At 38.7% G+C, this 9620-nt stretch overlaps 1 long non-coding RNA gene across 1 annotated transcript; it reads right to left on the bottom strand.

The window, feature by feature from the left end:
- Nucleotides 1–582: 582 nt before the first annotated feature.
- LOC119089223 lies at nt 583–9244 on the bottom strand. Its single transcript, XR_005093097.1, has 3 exons — nt 8967–9244; nt 5109–5201; nt 583–1312 (listed from the first exon to the last, which is right to left on the bottom strand). It is a non-coding gene; the product is annotated as an uncharacterized LOC119089223 (long non-coding RNA).
- Between the last annotated feature and the right edge of the window lie 376 nt (nt 9245–9620).

Raw genomic sequence — 9620 nt, 5'->3', positions numbered from 1 at the left:
GCACTATGAAGAGCAGGGGCCACCTTGCCTCAAATGAAACCATTAACGTAATAGCCTATCACTCAAGCTAATAAAATAAGCTCTTGTGCTCTTCTGTTTTAGAACATGGACCACCACATCTATGTTCCTAACCACTGCATTATGTCATGGTCACACAGTGAACATAGGGAGACATGCATTGAGCTTCTCTAGACACACACACAATACAAGGAAACCTCTATAGACTCTTCCCTGAACTTCCAAACAGAACACTTACCCTGTGCTTGGTGCTCTGGTGTTTTCTTAGTTATTCTGCTTTTTCCCTTAGAATTCATACGATCCTTCAGATGTGGAGCCACTCATATGAGCAATTTATTAATGTACTATTACTGTTTGATATCTGGGCTCATTACTTGACTGTAATTTTTAAAGTGTGTGGATTCATTTTTAAATATTTGTTAACAATTTTAAAAAAACATATACAGGAAAAAGCAACAAATATTCCATAATAACCTATTTTTACCATTGCCTGCTTTTATCATTTTGACTTGTGAAATGAAATGATTTTCATGGTTAGAAAAACAACACAGATACTCACAAAAGTTTCTTTTCTTCAATAGAGATACCAGTTTTAATTTCTTAATTTTTCCATAGAAATTTATATCCCCTTAAATATCTGTGTGTCATGTATGCATTTGCAAACAAATATTAGTGAGATTTCAATATTAATTGAACTAGATTATAAAATAAAATAATTTTCTAGTCCTTGGTGTGGTTGACCTTCTTGTGGGGAGGAACAGATCAAAACACAGTAAATAAATGTGTGTGTGCACATGTGTACAGATGGAATATGCTGATAAGTACAAATGAAAAAGTGAAACAGAAAAAGTGATTGCAGGTAAATAAGAAAGTGATGTTTGAGGTAAGACTTAAATGAGGTTGAGGAAGGAGCCCTGTAGCCATCTGTGGAAGATTTCTGATCCTAGTGGACAGGACAGCACGTGGAATTCTCCTTAGCATGGCAGGCCAGGAAGAGACAGTCAGTCAGATCACCACACCACTGCCACAGTTCCTAGTCTGCAGAGATGGGATGCTTATAAATGACGTTTTGGGGATATGAGTGATCAGGGGATTTGAGGGCAGATATGAACTGATGTGTATTTTAAATCAACTCTGTTGAGATACCCAGATAAGTGTTTCACTGTGACCTTTGTGTGCATCTACACTATTATATTTGTTCTTCTTCTCCTGTCCCACTCATCTGCATTCTTCCTTCTACTCTCCTGCTGGTCCTCCCTTCTCTCAAAGGTAGTTCCTGGTTGTCATCGTGAGCCTGTAAAAAAGAGGAGGAGAGGCGGAAAAGAATGCTTGTCAGGGAGTTATTTTAATAATCCAGAATAGTTGAGAAGGAAAGATAATATATTTTATATAAAAATATACATAGAGAAGACTATTAGGAACATGCTGGCATAAGTCCATGTTGGTCTGTTAGGTGTCCAATTGGGAACTGAAAGCAAACATCACAATGGACATGTCCATATTCATGTCTAGACTCACACTGAACTTTGACCTTCCCTCATCAAGTCTGCTGTAGAATCAAATTATTTTGATTCCTATACCGTGGTGATCTGTTTTTGTTATTTAATGAAATTAGAAATTCTTCGTTGATTTCTTCCCTTCTCTCTTTCTCAAGGATTGTTCTAGCCTTATTTGAAAATGTGTTAACTTGGAAAGTGTAGTATCACATTAAACTTGAATTAAATTATTAGTAAATTCATAGGTGAATTTAAGGGAGTTCAATGTGTTTGAACTGTATAGCATACTTATACAAATACAGATAGAATGTTGAGGTCATATCTCCATGGTATTTGCCTTCCACCATGTGAAGTTTCTGGGTTCAAATTCCTATCACTGGAACAAACAAATAGAAACAAAAAAATGTTGAAAGCCAAATATGGGCTAGATTTTATCATCTACTTATTCTTCTCTTTTTTAAAGACTTATTTTTTATTTATTTACACTTGTGTGTGTCTACAGGTAGGCCATGGGGGAAGGGGCAAGATGAGTGGGGCGGGGGAGACATGTACTCATGAAGGCCAGGAGAGGGCATCAGATCCTGCGGGGCTAAAATTACAGGCAGTTGTTTGTGAACCACCTCAAGTGGATGCTAGGAACCTATCTAGGTTCAGTGAAAAATCTGCAAGTGTTCTTAAGTCCTGGGCCATTTCTCCAGCTGCTCATTTACTTATTCTATGATGAGATCCTCAGTGGACTTCTCAGGTTTTCCTGTGTGTGACCTATGCATTTATTTACATTTATTTTACAAGCACATGCATGTATGTATTTTTCTTATTGTTAATCTGGCTGATAGCAAATATATATATATATATATTAAACTCTCAATTGCCAACACATACTATTTGCTTTGAGATATTGGGCTACTGTTTTTGTATCTAAATTACAAATTCCTAACACGTATTGCCTCCACAATTTTGCTAGTGGCGGTTTGTACAGTAGCCAGAAGGTAACTAAGGAAACAGATTTTTCATGTTTTCAGAGGTAGATGTACCTGAGATGGAGCATCCTGTGTACATGAAAAGAGGAGGCTGTAAAAATAAAATATGTTAGGTTGGGTAATCATCTATAATGTTAACAGTCCAATTGCTTGTCATGAAAAGGAAGGTTGTGCTTTAATTAAGCAATAAGACATGGCAGGGTGTGAATTATGGAATAATAATTCTTGTCTAGTATAGTGTTAGACAAGAGGCCAAGAACCAGATGCTGTTTCCTATATCATGATAAAATTATTACACTACAACTTAAATCTAGAGCATTGCAAAATAATTCTAGAATATTCTTCAAATCATTTGGCTAAATTAAAAGTATCTGTTAAACATATTTCTTAAATTCTAAAATAGAGGATGCCTAGTATAATAATATAAGATCCTGGACATTAGCATTTACCTGTGTGAGAAAACAGAGTAAGAAAATGCACTAAAGTTAACCTAATAATTGATTATTAGATTTCTAGGCAGAGGATACACTGACTTGTCTTTTCTTCCCTGTGATCAAAAAAGATGATGGTTACTAACTGGAGAAAATTTAAATGACTCCCTTTGAGCTGTTTTGCTTCATAAAGCAGGACTATCTAACAAATAAATCTGACATAAATCTTGAGGGGAATAATAGTACACATCCCTGAGAGAACTTGGCAAGGGGTGGAGCAATTTTACAGAATTTGGGGGTCCTTCTGGAATCAGTGTGATTTGCTAAGTCTCCTACCTTACTCTGCTACATACCATTTTGAAGGTCTCTTTTTGTAAGGACATTAAAACAGATCTCTTATCACAGGAAAACACATTGTTTGAAATAGCACCTTTTTAAAAGAGGAAACTCATTTCTGCCCACTCAAAAGAAAACGTTTGAGGGCAAACCTGTGACTATAATAATAAAAACATAAAAAAAAGGTCCCTACTTGCTTTTCATCTGCAGAACACTGTGGCAAGCAGTGTTTCAAAAGGAGGATTTCTTTTTTAAGTTATTATATTTTTGTGCTTTTATTACCAATATTGTATACATTTAGAATGGTTGATGTATTAACAAGTTCGGCTTCTTTTGTGACTATTGCGAAATGAACGTCATGTGATAGTTCACATTTTCACGCTGTTTCTTTTAAGTTAATGTACTTTATCATCAAATTTGACCTCTCTTTGTAAGTGTAACAACTGAGGTTGCTTAATATACAGATCAAATGACCATGGACAAGGTAATTTTTAAAAGGCTGTAGAAATACCCCATTCCCTCCAATATGCCTTTCAATCTATTCCAGGACCATTATTTTATCCATCTGGATTAATATTTGTGTCTTCGGTGATAAAGAGAATCCCTCCAAAGTTCAAAGAAATAGAACTCCATTTTCAGTTATTCATCTCTTAGCAGAGATAGTGGATCCATTTAGTCTAGGACTGTTAGTTGCTGGCCATTGTCCATTCTGGGGACCTCCGCACCACGCCGTGGCTAGGCACCTTCCTCTGCTCCACTACCAGCTACACATCTCCACTGGGAGTTACAGTGAATCGTGGCAATGAAAAGACAGTCCCGCAGTGCTGGGCAGAAGCAGTGACTTCATCCAACCCTGAGCCAACTTTCATCTCTGCAGAAAAGATTCCAGGATCACAGATGTAGCTGGAGCAGGCCCTTCCTTCGCCGGGGATTAATTCCACTCCAGGCATAGCCTATATGTGTGTTGGGGGTATTGATTGAGTATTTCCACCATGACCTCTGCATGGCCAGGGAGGAAAAGACCAACCTGTAAGTTAAGAATACAGAAAAGAAGACAGACAGACGTTGTCCAAATTCAGCTGCATGTGTCTGGGCATATACTGCCTTCCAGTAGGTGAGACTACATGTCTTTGTCATCTATCATCCTGACTCCTAAATATTCTTTCTGAAGATCATTTTATTGCTTATTATCTCAGTCTTTGTCAAATGGGCTATTTTGAGAATCCTCACTTGAACATCAACCTTGACTCCCACTCCTAATTTCTTTCCCATATGCCCAGTTGTTTTGATACCGTCTCAGGCTGACCCTCAAATAGGATTCGCTGCACCAAAGCACTGTATTGGAAAGGACACCAGCTGTAATTTCTCCCAAGGACTTTTATAATAGAACTTCTTGAAATACCTTGTTGCTACTTGGATTTAAAGTGGAATGCATGTGTCAATCAAGGACAAATTAGAGAAGGTGATATGTATTGTCATGCACAACAGAGACTGTCATTTTCTACTTTGGGGTAACAAGGAGGCTGTAGAGATGGCTCAGAAGCTTAAGAGTGGTTACTGGTTTTCCAGAGGCTCCAGGTTCAGCATCCAGTAACTAGCACAGATAGCACACAGCCACTTGTAGGTTCAGAGTCAAGTACCCACAACAGATAGTGCACCATCCCTTGTAACTCCCATTCCAGCATTCCAGGGGAGCTGACACGTTCCTCTGGACTCAGTGGTCACTGTCATGCACATGGTGAACATGCGTAGTATAGGCAAACAAACAATCATACACATAAAATAAAAATAAATAAGATTTTATATTTTTTTAGAAAAAAAAATAATCATTAACGACACAGCCCTACCTTTACATTTTCTCAAATCTCTGCTTTCAGAGAGAGCACGGAACAGGAAACAGCATCATGAAGTCCATTCACTGGAAATTTCTAACTTGGGTTCTGAAATATAAAAGCAAATTAGTTTTTTTTAAATAGGGCATATACTGTGAGCAAGGTGGGAAGAGAAGAAAGAATAATGGAAAAAACATAGCCAACTAAAAATAGCTCAGTGGCAATGAAATAAGTGGAGATACCATCCATCTCCTGGAGAGAATTCAGACCTGGCCCTCCAGCTACTCATACTACAGTGAGTTGGTGTTACTGGCTAAAAACCTAATGTCAGACAGAGAAAAATCTGAATACAGCTCATCTGTGAACCTTTTATTGGCTTAGTGAATATACTATTTAATGAAACAAAATTTTTAAAAAAAAGCATTCAAGTTTTGAAGTCTATGAAAAAAAAGCAGGCACAAAAGCAGGAAAGAACTAAAAATCCATGTGTACAAATAACATCAAGACACCTGAAGGCAATCAGATCTACACCTGGTACTCAGAGAACTCTGGGTCAGGTGTTCTTCATGCGGAAATACTGTTCAAGGGAAGAGGTTGGTCGGGGTCCCATATCATCAGCTACCCTCAAAGCATAAAAGAGAAAAATGTCTCCCTCACTAGATCATGAGCTGTGCCGCCTACACTGCTGCACCCTTGTCTATTGCGTCCCCCTCCCTACTCTCCATAACTCAAAACAGGTAGGCAGCAGGCTGTGCAGATGGAGATGTACCAGCCAGAGTCCACATGGAGCACTATAGATCTGGCTAGTTGTCTAGTTAACAGTCAGCTATTTTTGGATAATACCCACAGTTGTGTTACAGAAAAGAAAAAAAAAAGATGGATCTACCGTGAGTGCAGTATATGAAAACATTTGAAAAGGTTGATGTAGGACTTGGGCTGGGGAACTCAAATGGAGACTGCTGATGACTCAAACTGACTTCCATTGCAATCGCCAGCATAGAGAGTGTATTGAAAGGATACTTTGGGTCACAATGGTTAACATATTATACCATTTGAGTTCCCCAAAGAAATGCTGTAGGCACTGATTATTATTTGTGTGTATCTTGTTTGTTTTCTTACTTTGAACAAGCAGATGGCAGAGTGGCTTAGAGACTTCCCTGCTTGTCATACCAACACAGGACACTAGGTACAAAGGAGGCTCCGAGTAACTGTGTGAACATCAAAATGATGGGCTGGGATTTCTCAGCCAGCAGGCAACACTGGAGATTGATTTCTAGTTAATAGAAGTTGGAAGTTCATTTAGGTACTAAAGCAATGTGAAGAATCAGCTGCATACAATTGAGAAGTATGTTCCTTGAAAAACCCTATCTTTATTGACTTATTTATTCTGTGGTACTGGGGGTGTAACCTATGACCTCACAGATAATAAGCAAGTGGTCCACATTGATATATATATATATATATATATATATATATATATATATATTACTTTTTATTTTGATATGAAGTCTCATTAAGATGTCCAAATTGGCCTTGAACTCACTTTGTAGCCCAGGCAGGCCTTGAACTGGTAATACATTTTCCTGCCTTAGTATCCCAAATATTTAGGATCACATGATACCAAGCACAACTTAAAAATACTCTGTAATAAATACATATCAATAAATATATGTTGGTAGATATTTAAACTACCTTTTAAGTTCTAAATCATCTTACTGATCACAAAAATCCAATCAGATAAAAAGACCAATTATTACAGTGGTGTATGTAACAAAGACAATGTTGAAGTTATCTGTAATAGTTTTAGCATCAGAGAAATAATAATGAATAAGATGTATCACATTAATAGGGCTTTCTGCTTGCTGGCTCTGTGTTCTAGGTGCCAATGACACATAAGATAATCAAGCTATTTATGTTAAATAGAGTGGGAACAAATATAAAGTATATATTTTTAAAAGGAAGTACACAATACATGATTTTGATGTTCCAATAAAGAGAAAATATTAGATTGGAAGATGAAGATATTTCTTGGATAAAAAACATGGTGGAATGTGTCTTCCAAAAATAGATGAAATTTCAAAAGGCAAAGGAAGGACACTTCAATAGGAAGGACATTAATATAGGACAGTTGATTGGTATATTACCCCACTTACATAAGTATGATTACTAATCTAGTGTGGATGGGCCACAGTCATTGTGACTGGGAGGTGAGCAGACATCAGTGGGATTATATTCTCGAGAATTGAGATGCCAGACTCACATGGCCACAGCCAAGACTCTCACTGTAGAACTGGACATTCTAAAGTGACCCTCAGGGTCCAAGAGTAATCCGTTTAAATACCATTTCTATTCCATTATTTGTACTCACTTTTGACTAATATAATCTGCAACCTGAGACAAGTATACTGATGTTACTGTGTGGGTCCAAGGTTCCCTCTGCCCACAGGTCTTGCTACCTTTTCATGCTTTGTTAAGTTATGAGAAAATCAGCTGTCAAGTGCAAAGCTGCCTGCTGCCTGCTGGCTGCCAATGAGTTCTCCCTTGTTTATTGTATTTAAGATCCTAGGTTCAACCCAGCATCATTTGCTCAGGAAGTTCTAGTGCTAAAGGAACTGTAAATTAGAAGTCCACATACCCAAGACACAAGACTGTACATAGTGCCTTTTATTCCAGGGATAACTAAAGGGGAGGAAAGTTTTTCTTAGTCTTGTGTCCTAAAATTCCACAATTTAGCAACTTGCAAGTTATGAAGTTGATTGTGACCTTTATGAGCTTTTCAAAGTATTGTAAAGATTCTTTCCTCTGGTATAGTCTTTTTTATTTTGAGTGGAAAACTAAAATGAATAAATTATTTTCTTGGTATAATATATTCTGGGAAAATAATTCAGATTGTTCTAATCACGTCAACCACATCATTGATAAACTAAGACGTTTGAGTCAACTACTTAGAAAGTAGAGTGTGTACACTGTGCTAGAATGGCTTAAATCTGAACAGAAAGTTGAAATTAGAAAGCAATTCATTAAATTAAATGCTAACATGCTGCATGTAGCCCAAATCAAGCAATTTTGAGCTCTAACATGAATTTAAGGAAATACCACAGTGGCTATGGCCATGGCCTCAGCACACAGAATTCTGTACTTTGTCCTCAACCATGTTTTTTCTGCCTTCCCGATGTCAGTACACTGAAATGAGGAGAGGCAATTACCTGCCAAAAACAAATGGCCAATCATAGGTTGGTGGGTTTTCCTGGGCTCAATCCTAGCAGCATTTATAACACTCCCAAGTGTCTTTCCTGGTCTTGGGAATATTTGCCCCTGACTGCTGCTCTTATTTTTAAAAGTAAAACATAATCCAATTATATGATCTCTGGTGCCCTATCACCTCATCACTTGTAAACTACATCCCTTTCTTGGAGATCTGTGATGACACACAAAACTCTAGGTGTCTTCAGAGAGCACCTCTATGCCGGAGGAGTTGACCACCGATCAAGAAATGGGACAGGAAATGTTAGGTAAATGGACATAAAGCTACCCGTCACTGGGTGATGGGAGACAGCAGCTGCAGACATCATGGCCTTCTTGTCTCCCATAATCGAGAGATAGCTTGTTCTCTTCCACCACTCCCATGGAACAAAGAAAAATGTCACCTCCCTTCTTGCCCAGGAGTACCGATGCCCAGAAAGGCAACTGCGGCTTACAGAGGGAAGACGGCTGCTCACGTGGTCTCACTCATACCAGACTGATTTCAATAATACTCATTTAATAAATAGTTGAATTTATCTCCCTTCCCCCTGCCCCCGTTTTTTTTTTCCTCCTCAAGACAGCAAAGCTGATCACATCGCTTTTCAGAACACGGAAACCACTAAAGCTTACAAGGCAGGTGTGTCTGGCAGGGCAGAATTGTACCCTGTGTGCTTCAAGGTGGCCGGTGAAGGCATCGGGAGTAATAGGAATGATTAAACTCTGTCGGATGGGGTTAGGATTTTAGAGCCTTTCTGCTTCGTGACAGGCTGTGACAGCCAAGTGGCAGCCAAGCAGAACAAACTCCGATGGCAGTTTGCTGTGAGCTGCGTAACTGTCAAAACTGTTGCACCAAAGCAAACGTTAGGGACAACAACCAGCGAAGTTTATAGCCTGGCTGCTGACGGCTAAAACGTGTTGGCGCAAAGCTTGAGGTGTTCTCCCTTCTGCGATCCAGACGCGTGGCTGCCTAGACCTTCCCAAGCTCTGGGTCTCGTCAGCGTGCCACCACCACACAGCAACGTCCGTGTGTTTGAACATCCAGAGATTGCTAGCACTCACATGGGGTGCATATGCCATTCACTGTGTCTTGTATTTAGAATAATCGTATGCAATCCATAGGAAGAGACCTTGACCTCGTGTGAAATCTAGTTCCAATTATGTGGCTTGTAAGTCTAGGTTACAGCTCAGATGGAAACCTGCCATCACGGATAGGGTGAAATACTTCACACCCAGAGCTCAAACAGTGAACTTAGCATTGTCGCCAGTTTCTTGAAGAGTTGAAAA

This window comes from Peromyscus leucopus, chromosome 17 (assembly GCF_004664715.2).
Source record: "Peromyscus leucopus breed LL Stock chromosome 17, UCI_PerLeu_2.1, whole genome shotgun sequence".
Taxonomy (NCBI): Eukaryota; Metazoa; Chordata; class Mammalia; order Rodentia; family Cricetidae; genus Peromyscus; species Peromyscus leucopus.
Note: the sequence above shows the minus strand (reverse complement) of the source record. Positions and strands in the feature narration are given on the sequence as shown.